The sequence below is a fragment of the Podarcis muralis genome, chromosome 14, assembly GCF_964188315.1.
Source record: "Podarcis muralis chromosome 14, rPodMur119.hap1.1, whole genome shotgun sequence".
NCBI lineage: Eukaryota > Metazoa > Chordata > Lepidosauria > Squamata > Lacertidae > Podarcis > Podarcis muralis.
In genome coordinates this window covers 52735600-52761597 of record NC_135668.1, presented here as the reverse complement: position 1 = coordinate 52761597, position 25998 = coordinate 52735600, and the positions used below count along the sequence as shown (strand labels likewise).

The 25998-nt window shown below is 38.8% G+C and overlaps 1 protein-coding gene and 1 long non-coding RNA gene across 7 annotated transcripts in view; one reads left to right on the top strand and one right to left on the bottom strand.

Annotated features, from left to right (window-relative positions):
- Positions 1-25998, bottom strand: part of SDK1 (sidekick cell adhesion molecule 1) — a 588002-nt gene that overhangs the window by 514189 nt on the left and 47815 nt on the right. The gene's annotated exons all lie outside the window — the stretch shown is intronic.
- On the top strand, positions 5620-25016 carry LOC144325509 (uncharacterized). The gene is made up of 3 exons (XR_013390671.1): positions 5620-5795; positions 17443-17558; positions 24885-25016. It is a non-coding gene; the product is annotated as an uncharacterized LOC144325509 (long non-coding RNA).

The following is a 25998-nucleotide window of genomic DNA, read 5'->3' as shown; positions in this document are numbered from 1 at the left end:
CTGATTCGTAGTGATTTTTGCATTATGGACAATGTGTTTTCATAATTTCATAATCCTACAAAAATATGAACTTTCCTTTTTTTGTTCTATGAATTTTTCCCATCACTTTGTGAAGGAAAAAATGCTGCCTTGTTTTTAAGCAATCAAATTAATCCCATCAAAAGCTCAACTCAATATTTTGATTTTTCTTTCAGTTCTTTGACAAATATGCACCTACCTATGTCTGTACAAGACAGATAATGTAGTAATACCAAGGAGAGTAGACAGACAAAAGCTGAAAGACTGGGGCAAAATGATTCCTCCTTCAGCTGTTAGTAGCTGTGGAAAGCTTCCCATTCTCATTGGCCTGGCTTGCATACCACAGTAAGACAAATTATGGCTTACTGACACCACACAAACATGCTCGCTCTTAGAGAGGAGCTCATAATACCTTTGCTCCTTCCTTGGATTTTTGGCACATGGTGACACTCTCTTCCTTAAGCATGATCTGGTTTGTCCTATAATTTACCGTATGGTGTGCCATGTTCTGTGCTAAAAGGACTGGGAAAAGGAGCCAGCACATTCCCAGGGACCTGATAAGCTACCGTTTGGTTTACCATGGTATGCAAACAAAGCCACTGTATGTAGATTATATCTGTATTCCTGCATATAGGCTAATATAGATTATTGAGAAATGTAACTATGAACACCCATACTGACTAGATATTAAAGGTGTAATGAGCCCCATGTAGACAGGATACTGGTCAGAGGAGGAATAGGATGAGAGTGCGGAGTGTAGAGTTTGATATTGGGGAGAGGCCATGTGTTGGGAGATGGAGCTACCGGTATGTGTGTTTGTATAGAAACCTCTGGTATGTGCAGATTTCTGTCACCTACATTGTTACACCAGCTTTTGCATCTGGCCACCAGAAGGTTGTTCATGAGGGAATGTGACCCTCATTGTGAAAAAGTTTCCACAACTGTGAGCCATTACCTCTTTTATTGTTTTGTCACAAAGCAAGCATGAACCAGATATCTGATTCCTGAGAGGAGAAAAACACTGGTCTGTTTCTCAGAAATTATTGGTGCTGTTTTAAATCTGGGAAAATAGCTCAATTATTAACAAGGTGACAGCTTTCATATATGCACTCTGCATTTGTAAACAAAAGTTTCTAAAGGATGATGATTTTGATTGTCAAGGTGATAATTAATCATTATTACTTATCACTTATAAGCAGTTTAATTAGTAAACTCCAGATGTCCCTTTATATAAACATCACCAATCAGCAAATAAGTGTGACAAGTTGCTGGTTGTGCTTATTAGTTAGAGGTCCCATTTGAACTTCCCAGTTGCATTATTCTAATGCAGCTTTTCATTGCCTGAATTCATCAACAGAACTGAACATATTAATCCCACAAATCTGCTCATCCCATTCCCATAAAATCTTCAGACACCCAAGGCAGCAGTACTATGGATACTTCTTTCCAAATGTTTACATTTCTGCCTTGTAAGAGAAATTACACATAGATTGTGTGCCACTTTCTACTTATTCTTGATGGATAAAAGCAAACTGCATTGTGATCTTCAGTTGAAATCATTTTGTAATTTCATTCAAGGACCGTAATGCTTTCTAATTATACCAATGGTGAGTATACAAAAGTAAAATGTGCATTCATTACTTCTCTCACTTTTGCCTCTGGCCCTGCCTATTCCTGGCACATTGGCCTATGATAGTTGCCAAAACGAATGAACCCCTGGGCTGAAAAGGGTACCCCAGCCCTGCTCTACCCTGTGACAGTTCAGACTCCTTGGAAATTTGCATTTTTTTGAATATTTGTTCTGGCATATAGAAAGCTGCTATTGCAGGGAGAAAGGAAAAGGGATAGCCTAGACCTACAGACAGTTTTTCTACTTATGGGCAAGTTTTGTTGGGGTCTTTTAAAAAGTAATTTAATTATTTGTTTGTTATGATTCCCCCCCCCACACACACACCCTTTTTTACTCAAAAAGTCCCAGGGCAGGTTACAGCAGCAAAATATACAGTTATAAAACAAATAAAAGCAGTTATAACCATGAAACAAGAAAAGTAAAACCAATTAAAACAGTTTCATATATAAAACAATTACAATCAATCCCATAGATAAAATAGTTAAAAAATAGTTCCAGTACAGATGCATACTTTCACAGTATGAAGGGACATTAAAAATGCAAATTGTCCTGCAATCTCAAGTGGTGCCATGTGCAATGCCACCTCATTACCTCATTACCCACTAATTCTGCTGATTGTATGTACCAGTTGCAATAACAGGATATATTTAATAAAGGTTTGAGGAATCTAGGTGCTATATATATACACACACACAACAGAAGGCAAAGTTAATAAATATAATCATTGGAGATTCTCAAGTCTGATAAAGTATGTGTTATTTAGATGCAGATTTTTCTCTCTGGATTTACAGTGGGAGAGCAATTAGGACCTCAGACTTTTGCACCCATGAGGTGACTAATGCAGGGCCCTCGCCTGGATGCAGCAGCAGTCTTCTGACATTCCTTTGATGGCTCGCTCAGGCTCCTCTGGCTGTTTCCCATGACAAATGATACAAGTCATGTATCATTAGGGAACTACACAAGCTACCTGAGAATCTATTTACGAATAATTACAGGCCTAATGCTGTTTTGAATATGTGGTCTTAATTCACACATAAATCCTCAGATGTCACTCCATAACATGGTTACCACTACCACTTCTTAAGATACCCATAAACGCACCACATAGTTAAGCAGTGTGCAGGAAGCAACCCTACACACATTCCCCTGGGAATAAGGCCCATTCCATTCAATAAGTCTCACTTCTGAATAGACATAAAGAATATTAGTGTTCCATTTCAAACATCCAACCAGTCACTAAATGGAGTAGTTTTTAACTAGAAAATGAGAAGACCTTAAAGATAGTCTCAGCCATTCTATATGCAATTGTTCCCTGTGTTCTGCAGGAGTGAGCATCCTGCACATACCATCTTAATAGGAGGTCAGTTCTGCAGGGTGTCAGAAATGGACCTTTGGTGTGGTGGCACCTAGCTTTTGCAATTCCCTGCCATTACATATCAGGCAAGCACAATCTCTATTGTCTCTTTAGTGTTGAAGACTTTGCTCTTTCAAGAAGTCAGTATCTGTATTGGATTTAAAATTGTTTTTTATATATGTAATGGCTTTCGTATTTGAGTAGCTTCATGGGAGGAAATTAATAACTGAAATAAATAATATGATTAGTTAGCTCATTTCACTGTGAGTAGGGATTTCCCTGGTAGTTTCTCTAAAACTTTGAACTGATCATTAATACATAGGATATGTACACTGCAAACCTAATCATATTTACCCAGATATAGATCACATGAGCTCAATGAGGTCTTTCTGCTTAGTGAGCTTAAGATTACACTGCTAAACACAATGTTCTTTATTCTTCTGTACTTTTTTCTATTTTCTATTTATCTACAGTATATATTTAATAAAATATTCTTTGTCTTCAGGTACTTCACTTGACTTATACTTCCACTTCTGCCTGAGACTACATTTGTCACAAATAAATAAGCTTCTGAAGGCAAGCAGAGCTACCTTCAATTTCTGTCATACAGTCTGCTCCACAAGATGATGCATTGCATTTTTGTCAGGTTTAATAGTCCTAATTTGGTTTGTCTTCTTAGAAGGGCTTTTCAATTGTTTGTAACTTCATATGTTAACATTAAAAAAGAAGTTGATGGAAAAGTCCATATAGAGACAACTGAACTTTCTGAGATTAAAGTCAATTACTGTAAAATTGGTGTCAGTGTTCTGGAGCAAAACAGTTAACACCTGGATAGAGTTCTACAAAAGGATAACCTTTTATGGCACAAAAAACAGAGGAAAGTTCAGCAACAACCATGTTAAAAGGTAATAAGCCATGTTGTTTCAATTGAGTATGTGTCATCTTGGGAAAAGGAAAATTGGAAAACTGTGGGGTGGGGGGTGGGAAGACTTTGTGGAGCACAGCATGGTTTGACTGCCTATAAAATTGAATGGAAACATTCTTGCTAGGACAAAGGACATGCAACAAAATGGTTCGTTTGTTTACTACTACTACTACTATATTGTTGGAGTGAAAACAGGATAAAAGTGGCATCTTTTTTATTAAAACCATTTAATTTCAACAGTCACTGAAACCATCACTTTACAAAACTATTGGTACTTTCACATGATAAAGTTTTGCTGCTCACAATTGCATGGGCATTTTTGCTACATTGATAAAGATTCAAAGAACATGATGAATTTATGCAATTAAGTTTTTGTTTAGATTATTAGAACAAGTCATAATTGATTGCTCATCTCCCTAACTACATTAATGACTCCCTAATTAGCAAAACTTATCAGTATCTGTGGCTGGAGGGTTAATGTCTAGTGAAAAAAGTACAGGTGTGAAATAACTCAATTTACAATATCAGAAAATGTTAATGATCTCTCACAAAGAAGCAAGGTCCCATGAAAAATAATCTGAATCCCTATTACTACCTACTGACAATCAGAGTTTTACATCATGCAGAAATTACTATACTTATCTTCTCATTAGCAACTAATCTCACTCATTCTTCTTGCCAAGCCAATTATAAGAAATTTTCTAGACTGAAATGAATTAATAGGACATTTGGACCTCAGTCATTTTTCTCATGACTGAATAATTGATAACTACTTGTACATAAAGCCAACACTGTTGTGTTGTGTAATCACCAGAACGAAGGACAATAAAAGCTTTTAAATATAAAATTAATATAAACTTCTGTCACTTTATAATGAATTAGCCATCATATGTTTTTAGTATAGAATTATGTTATACTGTTGTAGGGAAAATACGAAATACCAAATCTCACCATACAATTAATGTATTAGAACTAAAAAAATGTAATGAACATATTAAAATCATAGACAGACCAACATAAAATTTGGAATTGGGTTTAAATGTGAGACTTCCGGGGGTGGGGGGGTTGAGTGTCTGGGTATATGAAATTAATTTTGAGTTCAACAATGGAGAAAGCATCCACTGGAATATCAAATTCAGATTCTGAATTCACAACTGAGGTGAAAAACAGACAATTCTGAAAATGTAGGGTCAGCATCTAATCATTAATTGTGAAACAATATTGAGCAGCTACCATGGAGCTGAGAAGGTTTTAAGATGAAATAAAATAATTCATATGTGAACAAGCCATCAGAATGATAATATTCTAAAGAGTAGTTTCATTTATTTAGGCCACAGTTTTATTGATGTTTTATCTTTGGAGTTCAAACCAGAGTAGGCTTTTTATACAGCAGATAGAGTCCCTTTCTACACTAAATCATAGGGACAATGGCTGTTTCTGATCATTGTCTGCTGGCTGTGAATTCTGTCATAAGCCTCACGGCAATGCTGAGATAAGGCTTGAATTGTCAGGTTCTGACGCAAGAGGAGGAGGTAGAAACAGAGAGGGGGCTACATGGTAGAAACCTGGGTTGGAGGAGGGGGGAAATCTCTTTTCTCACCAACTACAGCCACTCTGAAAAGGGGAGCAGGGATGCCACTGCCACCTCTCTCCAAATTTCCTGCAGAGTGAAGAGCCTCAGTGGGGGGGGGGGGCAGAGAGATTTGAGCAGCCAAGAGGAATGGTGGAGCCGGAGGCTGAAGGAAACAAACAGGAGTTCCAACAGAAGGGTTCAATCTTGCTGCCTAGAACCAGCACTGCCTTGCAGGTGGAAGAAGACCCACCCATCCAGGAAGAGGACACATTTGCAGGCTGGACATTCCCACAAGGTGAGTAAATCTCACAAGTGAGTAAATCTCACAATCAAGCATTGCTTTTAAAAGTTTGACAGGCAGGACATGGAAACTTGTTGGAACGTCTTTGTTGCTTCCATCCTGTTCTGAACTTTCCCCCCTTCTCTGGAATTCCTGAACCATGACTCCCAAGCCTTGTGTCTGCTGCTGAACCTGTTATTTGCCTCAATCAAAATCTCTTTCTTACTTACAAATAAGAGCCCCTGCTTGCATGTTGTGAGGTGGGCAAATTTTTCTAGAGAACAAAAGAGACATTGATTCTGGTAGCTGGAAGGGCCAGCTACTTCAACATTCCCTAGGTATAAACATCTACACCTGCTCAAAGTTTAGATCTGCCTTTTTATTGGCTTTTACCAAGATTAAGGACAGCAACTATCTAGGGCTCCTTTCTGACTATTTTGAAGTCAAGTTAGGAATGACGGGGCAGACTGTGATGCTTCTTTTTGAAACCTCTAACATATCTGAGGCACCTCATAACAGATCATTTCACCAATGCATCAAAGCTATGACAAATTATACCTTCCACTATATTTTAATCCATTTGCATTTTATGGGCCTCTGGACCAACTGTTTACAAATGTCTCTTACCTCTGCACCTGTGTTTACATGGACTTTCCTTTAAAACAGTAAGGGCAAACTATACATGACAACAGGAGACACATTTCTTCCAACATGGGTCTTCCCATTCATGTCTACAGTGGGGTCTATTTAAAGCAAACCGAGCAGGAGATGAACAAAGAAAGAACTCCCACTTTCAACAGAAAATAAATGCCCACTAGCTTTGCTTTTAATCTTTTTAGTTAAAATATTCTGAAGATCAAAGCAGCCTTTTCATGCCAATGGCTAGTATAAGAAAAATGCCTTCAAGCAAACTGTTCAGTGAATCCATAAGTCATCACAGAGCAGAAGAGGGAACACAAATCTGCAAAAGGTCAATGGATAACAAGAAATTTTTTTGCATTCTTGAAAAACTTTCATTTGAAAACTACTTTGAAATAACCAGTAAAAGGAGAATAATTGGGTATGGGTCCTACTAAACAGACAAGTGCTAAATAATCATAATAATGAACTTCAGGAATAGGATCAAGTGAATAGTATGCACATGTGTATTGAGAGGAAATGCTACTTTTTATTTATTTTATTTGCTACATTATATCCTCCCTTTCCATCAAGAAGTTCAAATAAGCACACATGGTCCCCACACCCAGTGGCATAGCGTGGGGGTGCAGGGGGGCGGCCGCACCGGGCGCAACATCTGGGGGGGGCACACTCGCACTCGCAGCTCTCTGCCCCTGCTAAAATCCATGGGTTAGGGGGTGCAAATTACTTGCCTTGCCCCGGGTCCTGACAACCCACGCTACGCCACTGCCCACACCCCATTTTATCCTTGTAACTACTGTGTAAAGTAGTTTACACAGAGATTGTGACTGACTCAGTGAACTACATTGCTGAGCAGTGGTGTGAATTCAGGTCTCCCTAGTCCTACTCCAGACTTTATATACTGCACACTTCCATGGGTGCATGTAAACCATGTTGGTGGCAAAGAAAAAATAGGCATAAAAGAAGAATACCTGGATGTCAAGATCCAGGTTTGGGGCAAGTATTCTTTGATGTGAGAACACCAGCAGAGATTTAAAATCACAAAATATGTAGCAATGTAAAGCATGGAAATATAGACTGTTAGACCTTTAATATATGTGCCCTTGTGAGTTCCAAAAGTGTCCCCTTAGATTGTTGCTCCCCCCCCCCAAATATGCCCAAATATGCCCTTCTGGTACTTCCAAAGTTCCCGTCTTCCCCTAGCATAGTGAAAGGCCACACAATTGGTAAGTTAAAATTTGGTTAATTTACAAGCTCTTCAAAGGTCAGGTTCATGTGTCCATGCATGAGTCAGAAAACTTGGCTTAGTCACACTGATGAAATGTCTAAATTATTGGTATAGGAACTCTCAAGAAAGCAAATAACCCTCCTTGGATGCCCCTGGGCCAGTCCTCCTCTTTCTCACAGTGTTGTTGCAAGGATGAAATCGGGTAGGAGACCATATTCACCACGTTGAAATAATTGTAATAATAATTATCATTGCCTATTTACTAGAGGATACTATAGTATAATGCCTTCCAAACATTTCAGATCAGAAACCAATGAATAGGAATATACAGTACAACCACTTACTATTTCAATTGAGTGTTTCCATTTAAACTGAGAGAAAACAAAGTATGTTTGAATTATTATGAGTGGGACACGGAGAAGGTCCTCGCTTATTTCTTTGTGATGTCTTCTTAGCTACGGTTTTTAGAATACTACAGAAAAATCACAATTTGGCCAGAAGGCGGAGTTTATGGATTTCATTCAAATCCCCCTTGCATTTGCTTTCATAATTCAAACACTGGCTTCATTTGCACATGGTGCTAGTTTAAAATAAGCCTCGTTTTAAACAAACTATGGTTTAACATGAACAAGACAGTGTTCACTTCTCAAAAAAACCATAATTGGAAGTCAATGTTTATTCTTGGCTTACCACTCATGATTTCTTTGGAGAAACCAATAATAAGTGTTCGTCTGCATGCAGTGCTAAGCCCAGGAGTCGAACTCTGGTTTCTTTCCTCCCAGTGTGGTATGGGTAGGAGCAGAGGAGAAATCAAACACTATTGAGTAGAATGCACTAACACAGTCCTTGCTAGCTTTAAACCATAGTTTGTTTAAAATATTAAACTCTGGCTTGATGCTGCATGTGAACCAGGCCACCGTCAACTCAGTATGTAATTTTTAACCAAGATGCAATGTTTTGTAAGGGTAAAGAAAGACTGAAATGGCTGTAAATTGGTTTTCAAGTAATTGGGAAAACAAACTTCTCAGTCTGCATGTAGGGGCCATTAGAGAAAAAAAGTATTTTAAACATGGCTAACATTTCAATAAACCACACTCATTATTTTTGTTGTTAAGAAAACTCAGTAGACAAACTGCAGCACAGCACATGGTTTCCTGGTAGACTGACTGCATGGGAGTTTCAGTGAGGAGCAGTACACATTCCATGAATGCACAAATGCTCTTCAGAGACATCAAAATGTGATTTAAGCAACTGCTTCCCTTCTACACATAATTAGAATGTTAGATGGCCAAGTGGATATTGCACTCAGAGCTTCATTCTAGCCTTTAAACAGACAGTGATCAGATGGCTTATTATCTTTATACCATAGTTAACATAATTAAAAATTTAAACCTATTTTTCTCTAATCCTACAGATTGTTTATAGATATGGTTTTGAGTATGTATGACAAAACAAAATGACTCTGAGAGAGAACAGCAGACTTATTTAGCTACTCACAGCAAGGGTTAATTTAAATCCTGATAAAGTCTTCAATCAAGCAATACTCAAATTTTACAGATATTCAGCTGTAATGTCATTTTCTCGCACTAACCTGTCAGTCAGAAAGGCTAAGGAATGATAAAACTGCCATCCCCACTAGCTTATATATATCTTGCTTGATTAAATCTCTTTCTGGAAGACATCCATCTTTTGTTCAATCTCCAGTGAGCATTTGTGTATTGATTATTCTCTGGATGAAAGAACAAAACAAAAACTATTCAATAGTCAAAAAAATTAATGTAAAGGGATGAATGATAACTAACACAGCATCACGATTTTCCTAGAAAACTATATCACATCTGCTCAGTATCTTTAATAGTTCCAAATGAAAAATTCATCCAAAGATCACAGGGCAGTTTACAATATAAAAACTCAAAAATATATAACATAATAACAAAAAATAACAATGACCCCCACATACAGACACAGTTTAAAAGGCCATAGATTTTTTGTAATTAGCCAAAGGCTTGGGAGAAAAGGAATGTTTTTGCCTAGAGCCTAAAGACACGTAATAAAGGTGCCAGGCAAGCCTCCCTGGGAAGAGCTTTCCATAAGGGGGGAGCCACCACTGAAAAGTCCCATTATCATACTGCCATCCTCCAGACCTCTCAAGTGAAGAAAGGCCTCAGATGATGATTGCAGGTTCCAGGTCGGTTCATATGCAGAGAGACAGTCCTTAAGGTACCTTGGTCCTGAGCCATTTAAGGCTTTATAGGTCAAAACCAGCACAAACTGGGCCCAAAAACTAATTGGCAGCCAGTGCAGTTAGGCCAGGATTGGGCCTGTAAGTGACTAGAAGGAATCTGAGCATTCAATTCCTTCCTTTTAACTGTTGCTACTTGAATGCCTCTTCTGCCTATCCAGAAAAGCAGGGTCTTGTGAAACATGTACTGTGTTGCAACATCAATGATGAGACAATGAAGCAGAAAAAAGAGACATTGCTAGAAATACCTTGTCACAACCTTCTGCAAAATATGCCAAAGCTACTGAGAATGACAGGCTCAATGTATTTATTATTCTCAAATGCCAAACCAGGCTTTCTAAGGGCAAAGATCCCCTAAAAATGGCTTGCTCCTATTTCATCTTGTAGGTTGGATATCACATACTAAAGGATAATAGCAACAATGGCAACACTTAAGCATTCAAACTAGGTTGCACTCATATTGCATTTTAAAGAACCGATATGATTCCATTAGTCTTTGGGTGAGGTGGACCATCCAAATGGCCCATCACTCTTGCAGGGAGGAACTGTCACCACCACCCCAAACTTTACCAGATGCTGGACTGACCATGACAGTAGAACGCTTTGCATCAAGTGTTTGCCCTGCTCATTGTGTTCAACCAATGACCATTTGATACAACCCCATGGTTGGGACAGAAGCTATGAAGTCCTAGGTTGTAAAACAGCAGCCTCCATGCAGATGTTAAAGTCACCCAGATTAGACAAATTCATGATGGCTATGCTCTACCCCCACAGTTGGAGACAGCAATGCTTCTGAGTGCTCTTGTGCTCATGTTCTGCTCCCTGGTTTCCCACAGGCACCTGGTTGGCCTCTGTGAGAACAGGATGCTGGACTAGATGGGCCATTGGCCTGATCCAGCAGGCTCTTCTTAGGTTTTTATGTGAAGGTTTATGCCTTCAATGACTTTAGATAAGTCCAAGAGATGAAGAAATTCTTGTAAATTAAATGGACAGAGGACGTGTAGAACAAGTACTGTATCAATAGTGTTCAAAGTCTGTAGAGAGAATTATGGCACAATCCTACGCATAGCTAACTCAGAAGTATCACTGAGTTCAGTGAGACTTCTAGGGAAGTGGGTATAGGATTGCTCAGTTGCTTCAACAGGAATACAATGCCTATGAGGGAGGCTTTGTGGTAACTATGACAAGGAGTTTCCTCGTTAGTTGTGTGTATGTCATTTCACTATAACTACCAAATTGCTCAAATTTGCATAATGTAAGTATGGCAGATTGTGTCTGTGATAAGCACCAACCGGGTTGCCTCTCTTCAATGTTACAAATCAATTTTTTCTCCTTCCTACATGCGAGTGTGAACAACTTCCATTTTTAAGTTGCATGTTAAAACTGAACCTACTAGTTAGAAATTGTTATTACTGACATTTTTACTAAGGTACATGGGAGGGTTTTGCTAACCAAACTCCTGCAAACTGAAAATATGAGACTAATATTAGTCTTCATAAAACATACCATATTGGCTTGAATATAAGCCTCACTTTCCCCCCCCCCAAATTCTGACCATGAAAAGTTAAAGTACGGCTTATATTTGTGACCTTACGGTATGCAGCCAGGCACCCAGGGCAAACAGCACCAGGAGCATAGCAAAGCGACACCTGCCCCATGCGTAGTCCCCCATCCTCTCCCCCAAGGCCAGGAAGGGAAAGAGCAAGGAAGGGTAAACGCAGCATAGCTCCCCTCCCCCTGCCCAGTATGCAACCAGGAGCAGTGAGAAATGGAGCAGCTTATATTCAGGTATTTTTTCTTTTCCCCCCCTCCAATTTTAAAGGTGTGGCTTATATTCGAGTGTGGCTTATATTTGGGCCAATATGGTATTGGTGCTGGACATTTTTCAGACATGACCAATAAATATATAAAGAGTCACAAATTACAAACCCTGTGCTGAGTTCATTGGATTTAACTGGTGTTTGATTTGTTGAAAGGAGTCCATTGGTGTCTTTTTGGGAGTGAGAGGTAACATTTCATTGACCCTCAGGGTCCCTTCCAATTCTACAACTCTATGGCTGCAGCTCAGGTCTAATATAATGCACATGTCTGCATTATAATATACAATGGCCAACGCTAATTTGTTCAGTATACACCATTATTGTCAAATAGGAAGCGTAAGTAAATTGTTGTACACTGTTCTGGTTGAATGACATGAAGTAGTGAGGTATAAAGAAACTATCATTAGAATCACTTCACAAAGGAAGAAGAAAATGAATTGGCTCTTACTGTAGTTAAGGAACAGATGCTAGTATTTCTTAAGTAAAGATGCTTAAAATAAGGGTGTAGTTCAGGAGCCTGGATCAATAAGTTCATAACCATATTGACTGAGCATCTATCTTACTGCTTCATGTCACATCACCCAAAAGATGTCACTCACACAAATGTCTTCCCAAATTACATGTACCAGTAATTGATCATTTTTGCTACCTGCTGCTTAATGACTGACTTGTTCACTGGATAAAAGTATATAGCTAATGACAGAAAAACACAAATGCAGTAATTGGACAATCAAGTATTTTATATGTAAGATTGATATAGAAGGGCTCACATAAGAACTCCTCCATTCAATAAAAGCTAAGAGAAATATATCATTGCATATTCTATCATTTCCTTCTATCCCAAAAGTGTTCTACTCACAGCTCACCATATAAATAGCAAGTAAATAGAGTTGTTTTGTGCTTTCTTGTAAATTAGGGACATTTCCCTTTGCTGTTCATAGATTTAAGTTTAGAGCTACTGGGTAATTTTCTACACACAAGGGAACCTTCAGCCACTCTGTTGCTCCCCAGTCATTTATTATTATTATTTTTTATTCCTGTGACTCGCTGATCTAAGCCAAGGTTTGACTTAATTTGTTCTCTGATCCTGGGCTTGCGGTCAAGCACCTCTCTAACACTAGCTGTAAACAAGAACAAACTCTTGGATGATGAAGAAGGGCCCAGGGTGGATGGCATGATGTACCAAGCCTTGGTTTAGCTCAGTGAGGGACAGAAAGAAGAGGGTCATGGAGGAGGAAAGCAGCCGCAAGTGCCTCTCTAGGAACATGCACATTTGTGTGCTTCCACTAAGCCATCGTTTGGGGCTTACCATATCATGTGAATCAGGAGCTTCATGATAACAGTTTAACTGTCATTAAATATCTTGATTGGTCAGGGATTTGATTTTGCATTACTGTTTGGGGGGTTTTAAGAGAGGGGCAACAATCAAGAGATTATAGCGGCACAACAGTAATAATCAGCCTCAAGCTGACACTTCTCTCCACTCCCTGGCTGCTGCTATGTTTTGTAGCCTATGGGTCACATTTATTTATGTGCATATTAAAAGATTTATACCTCACCTTTCAAGACAAATGCCCTCACAAGGCTGAGTACTGAGTACAAAACCAGTGATAAAATATATAGCACCAGCATTTTAATATCTACAATTATACTACTTTAAATGAACAGTAACGATATCAGTAAGACTCAGCAACTAATGAAAATTAATGAAAAATCTATTAGAATACAAACATGGCATTGCACTGCCAGATTGTGTAGCAAACAATACATTTTCCCATCACTGACCTTAGTGGGACATACTAAGACGTAGCACAATTGTCATCCTATTTAAGCTAATGTAAGCATTCTTTAGAACAGGGGTGTCAAACTCAAATTCATCGGGGGCCGCATCAGCAGTTTGGTCACCCTCATGCGCTCAATATAAAAACAAGTGGAGGTTTCCTGAATGCATGTAAAGTGGAGGTTTCCTGTGTAGAACGGCCGGCGCCGCTAGAGGGCAGACGTTCTCTGGCTTGTAGGCTGCCGCGCATGCGCTGAAGAGGCGGCTTTCTTGTGTCAAAAAAAAAAGTGAGAATAAAAGGTGAATGCTGGCAGCCGGTGGCGGCTACACGGGCCACATGACGAGGTCTGGCGGGCAGGATTCGGCCCGCGGGCCTTGTGTTTGACACCCGTGCTTTAGAACTATCTTTTAGTTTTATTTTATCATCTGTTTAAATTGCCTGTTTAGTTTAATTTGCTGTATTAATTTGTATGCTTTAATATTATTATTATTAGTTATTACTATGTGGTTATTTTTATTTGTATTCTTTGTTTCTTAGAAGACTGTTAGCTGCCCTGAGAATATAAATCTATGTTGAAGGTACAAAATATAAATTATGTAAATAAAATAAATAAATAACTCCAATTCTATTTCGCATTACTTAGAATACTGACACCTAGTCAAAAAAGAAAGAAAGAAAGAAAGAAATAGACCTTCAGTTTTCTTAAATCTATGTCTTTTCAAATAAATCACTTATTGGGACTTTGACTGACTCTTGCATAAGTTACAGCCATCTTTTCCTAGATGAATGTCACCTTAAGAAAAATAGCATGAACAAGCATTTTGCATGAAAACAATTTTTCACCAAAGGGGTTGCCCTGTTAAATGAGGTTCTGAATAAATACCATGCCCTGGATCAGAATTTCCTATTTAAATGGTAATTGTAAAGACATAGCCCCATACAGTATTTTAGTACCAGAGTCTCTAGAACCATTTGGGAACAATTTTGTCATCTGCTGCTTTGTTGAAAATCTGGAAAGATTTTGCATAAAACAAGCAATCAGATGTAGAATGTGGCTAATGACGTCTTATTAATAGGTTTGCACAGTATCATTTTTATTAGCGTAATAGACTTGCTCCCCTAGAAGACTCTTTTAAAAAATATCTCATCTCACTTGAAAATAGTATTGTATATTGGAAACAAATGAATATGTGAAATATGCACCCAAACCAGTTATACAACCAAACCCCTGGTTATATGCAAAATGTATTGCTATATCACAGTTCATAAGTTCTTGTTCTACTGCTCAAGGAATACACTCTTAGGGTTCCAGTATTGTTACAATGGCTTTAGTGATACTTTGGTCAATATTTTGGTATTCTTGCACAGTCAGCTGAACCGTCTTCTGATCTGAGTGAGCAATTTCCCTCATTGCACTCTATGGAATGTAAAGAAACCATATAGGCAAATATGCAGTGACTAAAATAAACAGATCAATGGTGGGAGATTTCTGCAGGACCAAACTGGCCAAGTCTTCTTGTACCATCTATCCCATGGGGTCAGGACGCCTAAGAATTCAGATCAACCTTCTGTCCATTCCTGATCTAAAGGACTCTTTGGAACCTGACCATTGTTAAGAAAACACAGGTATCCGGTGTCTCTGCAATATTTTAAAAAGCCAGTTTCTCAAAGGATTGCTTTATATAACAAGGAGAAATACTTTTGTTTGGTTCTCTTGGTGTATCCAATAGAGCACAAAACTTTAGAACCAATAGAATTCTGCCCACAAGGCATATTTTCCCTATTAACAAACTATGCTTTTCAAGTCCTTCAAAGCATTACTGGGACATAAACATCCCTATTAACAATAGTATGTTCTTCACCTGCTAAATCGGTTTACCCCTCAGATAGTAATTTGACTAGTGTGCACAAAGCAAAAGAAAAATTTGTGTGCATTTGCAACCTACTGATCTATTTCTAACAAAGAAAGAGGCATAACTTTCAAACTACAGGTTGCAGTCAAGGTTCCTCTTGAAAATTACATCAAGGAAAGAGCCAGAGCTTTGTCACTTTTCAAAAGCTTGAGCTATACCAAGTAAAAATGGTAACTTTAAAGTCAGGAGTGTTATTAAGTCTGTCACTTGCTGTCACCACAGGAGCTATCTTCACTTGTAACAAACACTTATGATGGCCAGACTTCTTTTGTCTGGGAAAAATGAGCATACCTTTTTCCAACAGAAAGTAATATTCCTTAGACAAAACCAATTTTACCCCTACACAGTTACATAAAGTAATATTAGAACACTTTATTGGATAATAAATGTGGGCTTGAATTTAAGAAGAAGTGAAGAAGAAGAAAAACCAGACCTCTTCAATCTGTTCATATACTGAACCGATTTGTATCCCAATTTAGTTACTGAAGAGTTGATAGACAAATTGATATATGAATATCCCCAAGCTCTGAAGGTTTTATCTAGCATTCTGTAGAATTGAATATTTACAAGCAGTAACGATAAGCTGAGAATTGCAGGCTGCAGAAGTATGAACGATGAAATGCTTTACTAGAAAAGTAATAGAACACCATCTACCTCCATTATGATTTGCAATGGATGGCAAAATTCCTTTTGGAGTGAGCAATTAGATTTTTGTGTATATGCTTCTACCAATATAAAATACTAGCAACAGAACAATATAGCATTCTACATCTGTTATAAAAGCTAATGTGCTAAATTATCATTAAAAGCAGCTAAAAAAACCTAAGCTCAGCAGATTGCTCACTATCTAATGCACACTGGAGGAAATTCTACTCAAAAGATTGTATATCATAATATATTGTTCCACCATCTATACCACCCCAAAGAACCTTGTACCCAAGGCTTTGTTTTAATATACTACACAGTTTCTGTGTTCTTACTACAAAGAGCACAACCAGCATCATTTCGGTTACAGAATAGGGTTTTGCATCATCTGCCTCACAAACAGTTTACATCAACATGATTTTAAGAGGAAGCGGTGTATGTGATGCTACAAACAGAGATTATATCATGATCCATACAGGCCAAGTTCCAAAGACCCACCCAACTACCTTCATGTACCTGATGGCTTTTGAATTGTATTTCTCAAGCCTTACCTATTTTGCATGCAAACTGCTCTTGAAAGTGTGAGGATTTTAAAAAGCCTTTTGTGATGCAGCATATGGAAGGGGAGGAACCCTGATGTTCAAAGGAAAGACAGAGAAGGATATCATTAGATGTTGCAGTCTGGCTATAGTATACTACATACTACAATATTCTGTTTTACAGCTCTCTATATTGAAGTTCCCCCAAAAATAGTTTTCTTAGGGTACACTAATTGGCAGGCAGTTCATAGCTGTCTCTCAAAGTCCACATGCACCAGCACTCCAACCAGTGCTTGCCCTGGAAACCAATACCTGCCAAGCAATTGACAGCCACAGTAGCATTGTAATTCTATTTTTAATAATAAGGATAAAAAAATGTATGCACATTTAGTTCAAAATGATGTTGTGTCTATCATGTGTCCCAGCTTTCCCCCAAAAGCTTTAGGCAGTGGAGGAGGTGGGACTTTTCCTTCCAAAGGAAGTTCACAAATCACTCTTCTTTTTAACCAAAACAGTCTTGCTATCCTAAGGATAGCAACTGGGCTTGTACCAAATCAAACCTCTGCAAAAATGAGTCAAACTCACATTTCCTGAGTTGTGGCTGCTGCCACATGCTGGCAGCTTCTAGGAGCCACAGGTGAGAGCTGAGTGCAAGGTGTGGACCAAAAGTGGACAAACTACCCCATATATCTGTCTGTGTATTAAATTTTGTTTAATAAATAAAAATATTAAAACTATTAATTGTGTGTGTATTCTCAATTAACTATATTAATTGTGTATATTAAAGAATAACTCCTTAATTTATGATATAGAAATTTAATTTAGTTTGTGGCCCACGTGTTCTGTGTCTTGCAGTGTGAATGGCTGGATCACCCTTGAGTACAAGATGGAATCCTGTGGGATACACAGGACAGCTCACATGGTGCTGAACAGTAACCTCCCATGCTTATTTTCTGGAAACAGACCAAGAGGTAGGAGTGGAACCACTGAATTACAGTGCGCACAACCCCCACCTAGCTGAGACGCCTCTGTGGTATCAAAAGCCCATGAGAGATCAAGGAAAACAAGCAGGCTCACTCTCTCCCAATAAATGCTATCAACCACAGGCAATCAAAGCAGTTTCAGTGCCATGGCCAGGCTTGAAACCAGACTGGGATGGATCCAAGTAATCAGCTTCCTCCAAGCATGTGTGAAGTTGGACCACTACTACCTTCCCAAACACATTGCCCAAAAAGGAGCTGTAATGAACCAGGATCAGTCACTCACTGCTACAGCCTAAGTGAGCGGTGTCATACAACAGAAGTCCAGGTTTGCCACCAAGTGTACATTTAACAGCCACAACCCATCCCAGCTCTCTGATGAGTGTGCCTTTATGACTGTGAACACAATCTTAATGCATTCCTACAGCTTATTAAACATCTACTTAAAACCACAAAGTGAACCTAAGAAACAATTGAAAAAAGAGTCTTGAGAAATATTCATTATCAGTGAATTGGCAGGCGCTCTTAAAAAAAAAAAAGCTCATCAATTTTGATTTCCTAAAAAAGGCTCAGCAACTTTGGTCCAACCCAGGAGCCAGCGGAGGTTGCTATGGTGCTGCAACAGCCATGCCAAATTTTACTATGGTTGTGTTTTCAAGTGACATGAACTATTATTTTTACAAAAGAATTACAGTTTTCTACTCTGTTGTAGTCTTCTTTTTAAGAGAATTCCTACTGTTTTCAAATGACTTTTTGGCTATCAGGCAGATGTTAAATCACCAGATAAATTGCACCCAATCCCCCCTCCCCCCCGTATCTCCTCTAACTTGTACTTTGAATTAACTGTTTAAAATTGTTTTCCTCCTTGCTGAACACTCTGGAATGAATTACTGTACTCTCATTTTGGAGTCCATGGTTTAGAAATGTAATGCCAAGTAAAAACATGCTTTTTATTTTTTGGTTGACTTAGGTGTCTAAATAGCTACCCATATACTAGGACCTTAAATACTATATAATGATTTAATCAATTCATACATGATCTACATACAGAAATATTTTGCAGATGGTGTTTCTAAAGAATGTCACAATTTTAAAAAATGTAAAACACAACTGCTATGCTGAGTGTGCTTTGGATGATAAACGTCCTTTGTAAGTTGCCAATGAAAACAGATCCCTGCTTTTTTAAAAACAAACAAGACTATGTTCCTTAAACCTGGGTCTTTAAAACAGGCTTACTTAATCAATAAACTGAAGTTGTTTGGTTCCTGCCGAATCAGCACAATTAAAACATACCAACTCTGCTATTATCGCCTCAAGCTACAGCCTTCAGCCACAGCATTTTTACCTTTTTATGTTTGCAAGAGGATCTGCAACTGCTGATGTGGGGTTTTCCACACAACATCTACAGGGACTAGTTCATAAGAAGTACAGAAGTATGTTTACTGGATGCAGAATTGCTCAAAGATCATCCATGGCACCAAGAAGAAAAATGCCTGTGATGTTTTATCTTTCAGCAATGACCTGCACAGGGAGGAAACAACTGACACTCCATTAGCCTCCAATTTGTCCTCCAAAAGTGTAGGGCCAGAATTTAAATGTAATCACAGGCTGTAATACCACAATTGTCCTTATTCAAATATATATTTAAAATGCATATAGAATGATAATGCTCTTTAATCGTTCAAGCACATATTAAATACATCCCTAATGAAAAAGGAACATTGTTTTCATAGGCCACAAGCCAATGAATTCAGAAACTACCTCCATGCAGCGAACTAATATTTTCTCACTCTACCAGAGTCTCTTTGGGTGAAATGTAAAGGGAGAGGGTTGACAATGGAGTGGTAGGTAGGAGCATTTGATGAGCAGTCTACACAGGGACAGCCCTTGGTAAATTCAAATTTACTAAACAAATAATCTAAATACACAAGTACAGAGCAAAACTAAATCTAACAAACAATAAAGTTCACAACTTCTGCTGCATATCTCCAAGAAGCTTCAGCAGCCTAGGAGATAGGACCTCTCATCATGCTAAATTGCTTGCAGAGGAGACTGACAGCAGCTCAAGGGAAATACTAGGGAGAGTATGAAAGTTTCAACTGTTAGTGCAGGTCTTACTGCATTTCCAAAGGCCAAGTAAAGTTATAAAGTGTCTACCTAACTCCAGAAAGCAGAAGAGACTGTTAAAATTTCCCTAGGAAGGGAGTTCCATTTCACAGTCTTCACTGTCACTGTGTAAGCCAAGTCCAGAAATCTTGCTAGCAATTATCAGCAAAGAGAAGAGAACTGTGTGAATTCAAAGTACATGTTTTGACAATAATAGTATGAAAAAGCAGCACAGCCCCTGCAACCCTTAGTTCTTCCAACTCAGTATCTAGGCCTGAACTAGGAGTATGTTGTCAAAGTCATCAGGGAGTCTCTTTACAAAGTACAAACTAGTTGTTCTTCTTTACGAGCACTGTCATGGCCCCTAATGATGAGGATTAGAAAGCAGCAAGCAATACTAGCAAGAATAAGAACAACTTTGTCAGAGCTAGAGTCCTTGATGGCCTTTATGTTAAAAGTAGCATCAGGGTTGAGGGCATGCCAGAAATTTCCCTTCATTCAGAACCTTGTTTGTTGTGTGAAAGGGAATGACTGAAGTTGACTGCAGATTCTGTTCCACAATTCATATTTGGGTTTCCCCGTCATAACATTTCTCTGCTCAGAAGGTCCATCTCCTGATATTCTTTCCATTAGGGTATAAATCTGGATGCTAGTAGCTAAGATTTTGCTTTTACTGAAGGCCAATGCCGTGTAGTTTAGTTTTTGGGAAAGCATGAACATGGGCTCTAAGTAGCATTTGAAATCAAGAATAAAGGAAGTCAGTGTCATCAGAGTGCTCAAATGCTGCTGATGAGAAGGCATGTGGTTTCTGATTCTGTGACTTTGTATCAATGCCATCTGCACTGAGAAACCCCTTGGTACTGAGCCTGCGGTACTCTGGTTAATAAGGCTAGAGCTTGAAGCCAAGAAGCTCTCTAAATAACAAGGGTGTTGCTTGGTATCAAGACTGTCCATGCTGAGAAGCTTTCTAGGCACTGATTCTATAATTTGGCACAAAGAAATCTCTGCTCACTTACCTATAAATGGTGTGACAGTTGCAGCCCGACACAGTCCCATTGCCATCATCTGGCCTCTCCGTGCTGGGCCAATGCCAGATAGGCCCGGAAGTGGGACCTTGATAGGGCAGAGCTGACTAGGAATCCTGAAGGAATCTTCATCCAGGCCTGCTCCACAGACTTAAAATCAAGCCTGCCTCCTTGACCGACACCACCGTTGCCTTTCAGATCTCTCTCCCTTAATTCATTGTTGCAATCTTTCACTTGTGTGTTATATCTTATTCAACCTTGCTATGAATCACTTCGGTCGCCAGATTGAAGGACAGGGAAGAATTTTGCCCTCTGGCTAATTGGGCCCATCTAGGGGTTATTGCCTACCTCACAGCAATCATTACAACTTTGGGGGATACAACATTGGGTAAGATCTTTAGTCTGTGTCAGAGGAGGAGATATAAGCTTCTGCCTTCCTCTCCAAGGCGGTGGGGTATCCCATTAAAGAAATCCTGGTGTAAGGTGCTTCTGTCTGTACACTGAGATGGGAACCAAGGACCGTAGCACTCCCCAATGTGGTGAACCTGTCGGGATTGTACCTATTTGAAATATGTCAACCCTTCTGCAGATTTGACCCTTCTGGTAATTGTCCAGCAGATGGGTTGGATGATATGGGTGATACTCAATGCTAAGCCAAAACTTGCTCAGGTGGCCTAATTTGAACCCAATAATCTTTTCAGTGGTCCTTTCATAGGGAGCTGGTGTTTGTCCACAGAGAGCTTTCTGGGTCATGTAGCCAGCATGACTAAACCATTTCTGGAGCAATGGGACACTGTGACAGAAGCCAGAGCACATGGAAACGCCGTTTATCTTCCCGCCACAGTGGTACCTATTTATCTACTTGCACTGGTACACTTTCAAACTGCTAGGTTGGCAGAAGCTGAGACAGAGCAATGGGAGCTCACCCTGTCATGCAGATTTGAACTGCCAACCTTCTGACCGGCAAGCCCAAGAGGCTCAATGGTTTAGACCACAGCGCCACCTGCGTCCCTAGAATCGGATGGTATCTTTACAGGAGTAGAATTGTTAGAAACCCAACAGCTTGTTATTGGGTGTTAACTTTTGCATATGGATTTTTTTTTCAAACTTTAATTTAAAAAACTTTTTTTAAAAAAGAAACCCAATAGCTAATTCATGAGAGTGGTCTACAAGCCAAAGTCAGAATCTGTCACCCTCTGGGCCACATAGTCAACAAGTGTTGTCAAGACTATTGCAGCAATGCAGAAATGACTGGCAAAATCCGTGATCTGGGAGAAGAAGCAGTGGAAGAGGATTGGAAGAAATTCAAGGACTACCTACAAAAACATTGTAAATTGTATGAATGTTAAGACGATGTAAGAGTAAGAAATAAATGTGGCATCAGTAAGTTAGATGATAAGAGTTTGAGAAATAGATGAAATTTGAGAAAAAGTTAATCATATGGTTAAGTTTATGCCTGCTTAAGCTTTCAAGACTTTGGAAAACAAAACTAAATTTGGAGACATAAATACGGGAAAAATACAAATAAGAAATCGAAACAAGGTGATAATTTGCTGTCTAGAACTTTATAAAGTTGGAAAGCAGGAACGAAAGATGTGAGGAAGTCCAAAAGTGAGGAAAGTAAGAATTTGACCTTGATGTTATTTTTTTTTTCTTTTTCTTTTCTCCTTTTTGTATCTTTGTTTTTTGTCTCTTCTTTTTTGTCTGATTATTGTATTGTCGGGGATGGGATTTTATGCGTTGGATGATAAATGTTTAAAAAATGTTGAATAAATTAAAAAAAAAAAAAGACTATTGCAGCAATGAAGGCAGGTGTTCCAAGAGGCACCTGACAGTCCATACCTGGTTTAGTAAACTCATGCTGTGGTCAGGCATCAGACATTCTGGGGCCATACCCCTGGAGATAAAGGCCAACAGTACTGGGGACGGACTGGGCTTCCAAAGGCATCAGTTCAGGGGATGTTCAGTTAATAAATCCCCAAGCCACAGAGCCTGAAGCCTTGTCATGAAATGCTTGAAACCAGTACAGACTAAAATTGACTGAGAAATAATCACATCTCTTTCTTTTCTAGTTTTCTAGTGGTGGACAACATAAAAATCTGATATAAAATATCTTTCTGATGAGAAAATAATACAAATTTGTAAATAGAATTCCCTTACTGTGGCCAACCTATGATGGTCAAAAAGAGCATTGGTCCCATCCCTGAACCACCCAGAGACCCTGGGGTCCCCTGCTCAGGGCAGGAGCTGCAGGCCCTGTAAAGCTCTATGCAGTTTCATAGCCCATGTGGTTGACTGAAAAAAGGAAACACAAAATATGCAACCTTTTAAAAGTTCAGAACACAAGCAATGGCACCACTTTCTCTAGCAGTGATGCCTCATGGCTAAATAACTTTTAAAACAGTTTTACTTCTAGTCAATTTCATTCACATGAGGGAACATGCTTTCCCCTCTTAAAAGTGAAACTGGTATGGCCACATCTATAAAGAAAAGGGCAGGAAACCCACACAATGACCTTTGCTTCCTTACATCAAAGGTTCCACCCTTTCCTTTTAATCTGTACATTTGGCACACTGTACATGATGTATTTGTGACTAGAGCAATAGGAGTGCTGGGCTTAGGGATGAGGACTTCCATTTATTCCTACAAATATTATCTGCAACTCTCTGAGTGACTAGCAGTTACATTGGTCTCGGTGGAAATGTAGTGATGAAATTTCACCATCACAGTCTTTGTTGTTGATACTGAAGAATGAGAAGAGGTTGGCACTGAAGGATCTGAATTAATAGCCAAAGAGACTGCTTGGAAGGGAATGGGATCACTACAGTGGGAGGCATTGATTTAGTGAACCAGCTTAGTGTGATATCTTAAATGTGTTTCTGAGTACTCACAGGCTTCAAAGTACCTTTTCCCTTGAAATTTATCTATATTTAACTTCTTGGACAGAATTAATTTGTCTCTGTGTCAAAGGAGAAAAAATACCTGCATCTTGTTCAGCTTGGAACTCAAGAAGTTTAAGGAGGTTGATACTAAGGTTACTCTTACTTTTCTTTTTACCACATGCCAATCTGAAAGCTCCTACCACATCTCAGGGACTGTTTTGCCTGATAAATGAACTGGAATCACTGATTCCCCTGCCCCAACTGGGGAAAATTCTGCACATAAAACTTGATATTGGAGCAAAGAAAGGAAGCAATCCTTTCAATCATCTGTGAAGCAAAGCTTTGGTTCATGAAGCTTAACTAAAGCCAGAGGATCTTGTGGTCATAACAGATGAGCTTTAGAAAGTCTGTCTCTATAATGAGCCACTAATATACTCTTGATCTGTTGTGGACAGCTTATTGAAAGTCCCCTCCGTGCACCAAGTTCCACTTCTTATAGCACATGCTGGAGCACGCTCAGTAGTGAGCCCACTTTCATAAAGACTCTGTCTAGTGAAGCCCATTTTAGTCCAAAGCTGTAAGTTTTCTGACTGTGATAAGTTACTTGTGCATTTTCTGCATAGAAAAATGCCTTTCTTGGAACTTCCCATTTGAAGGAGCAAAAGGAGACTCCTTTTTTGTTTCTCTTTAAGACCCATCTCTCAGAAACATAGGGTTGCTGTTTGGTGACCACTAAATCAGTCCTATCAGTATTTCACACAAGGTGTATAACATTTAGGAGATCCTTCTGCACCAACCCATAGGCATGCAGTGAATACATTCAGTGAAATATATCTTCCTTGTATATTTCAGGCAAGCACTGACACTGGTAAGAACTTTTCATTGACCTTCACAAGAGGGGCAACTGCATTAAATATGTAGACAGTTAAATTTAATTCAAAGTGTCCTGCAAACTAGACTCTGAGTAACACTAAAATATGGAGAGCACTGGTAGGACATCTATTGCTGTAAGATATCTGTGTTATATTCAATTCTATATTTTAAAATGTCACTACAATGCCACTATGTCTGTTTGCAGTTCTGGTTCCCTTGCTTCCATCTACCTGCTCAATTCTTGGTGTTTCTGGTGGCTCTTTCACTCCCTCTCTCATGGTTACCCCCTACCTGTTTTGTTTAATCTAGAACTACTCTGTGAGTTTGTTACACTATTGGTTGCAGCTCCTGCAAATTGACTGTCCATGGTGGTGGTGCTGATTACATATTTATTTTATTTATTGAATTTATATACCACCCTATACCCGCAGGTCTCTAAATGGCTGATTACACACTTTAAGTATCATGCTGGAAGTGGAGCATGGTATAAAAAAGTTAAAATCACTGGGGAGGAGATGGAGAGAGCAAAGAAGAAGAAGAAGAAGAAGAAGAAGAAGAAGAAGAAGAAGAAGAAGAAGGGGAGGAGGAGGAGGAAGAAGAAGCAGCAGCAGCAGCAGCGTATCAACTACTGGGAGAGAATAAACGGCACCTAAGAGGATTTAAAAAGATACTTGTTATGAAAGTGAACAACATTATAAAATGATAGGAAGTAGAAACTGAAATACCACAAGAGAAATTAAACAGAAGTTTAGGCTCCAAAATTAAAACACTCATTGAATGGTTCTCATTAAAAGTCAAGCATTAATGAATATTCATTCCATAAATCATGAGTGTATGGCTTATAGATTGTCAGCTGTTTGCACATCCTACACAATTACTTCAAGAGGTTTATGGATTCGGTTCCATCTGGTAGAAAGTTTCACTTGTGCATCATATTTTGAATTCAGAAGAGTACCTTGTGATATGTTTCCCAGCATTTTAGCATAACATTTATCTTTTAAAGCACACAGCTTATCTAAAAAAGGATGTTGACATCAACTATGTTTTCAAATGTAGTGTATCCACTTTGCTTATAGTAAGTTATTTAAGTCACTCATTTTTTCTACCTGCTGGTATATGTGAAACCATTTGTTAACCTCAGTCTAGGTTAACCATTTGTTAACCTCAGTCGAGATAATGAGTGAAACTCACTTTATTTAGCTAACATCCCAGTCCCATACATATTTACTCAGAAGTCCTCGAAATTCTATCCTGATAATGTTCATGACTTTGCAGCCTCATATTTGCAAACTAAGAAAAGCGTGTCATTTCCCTGTGAATAGTGTAAGGTTCTTCAGTAACACTAGGGTAAAGCCACTATGGTTTTGTTATAACAACATTAGTATCAAGCAAGTACTGAAACTGAATCCTACCATAATCTTTCATGGCTCACCGACTAGGTCTAGTTTATGTAGTGGGAGAGCATGTGCCCTAAAATAAAATCTGAAACCAATTTCTATTTCCAGTAGATCCTGGAGGGCATTACTCCCTTCAAGATGGCTCCTC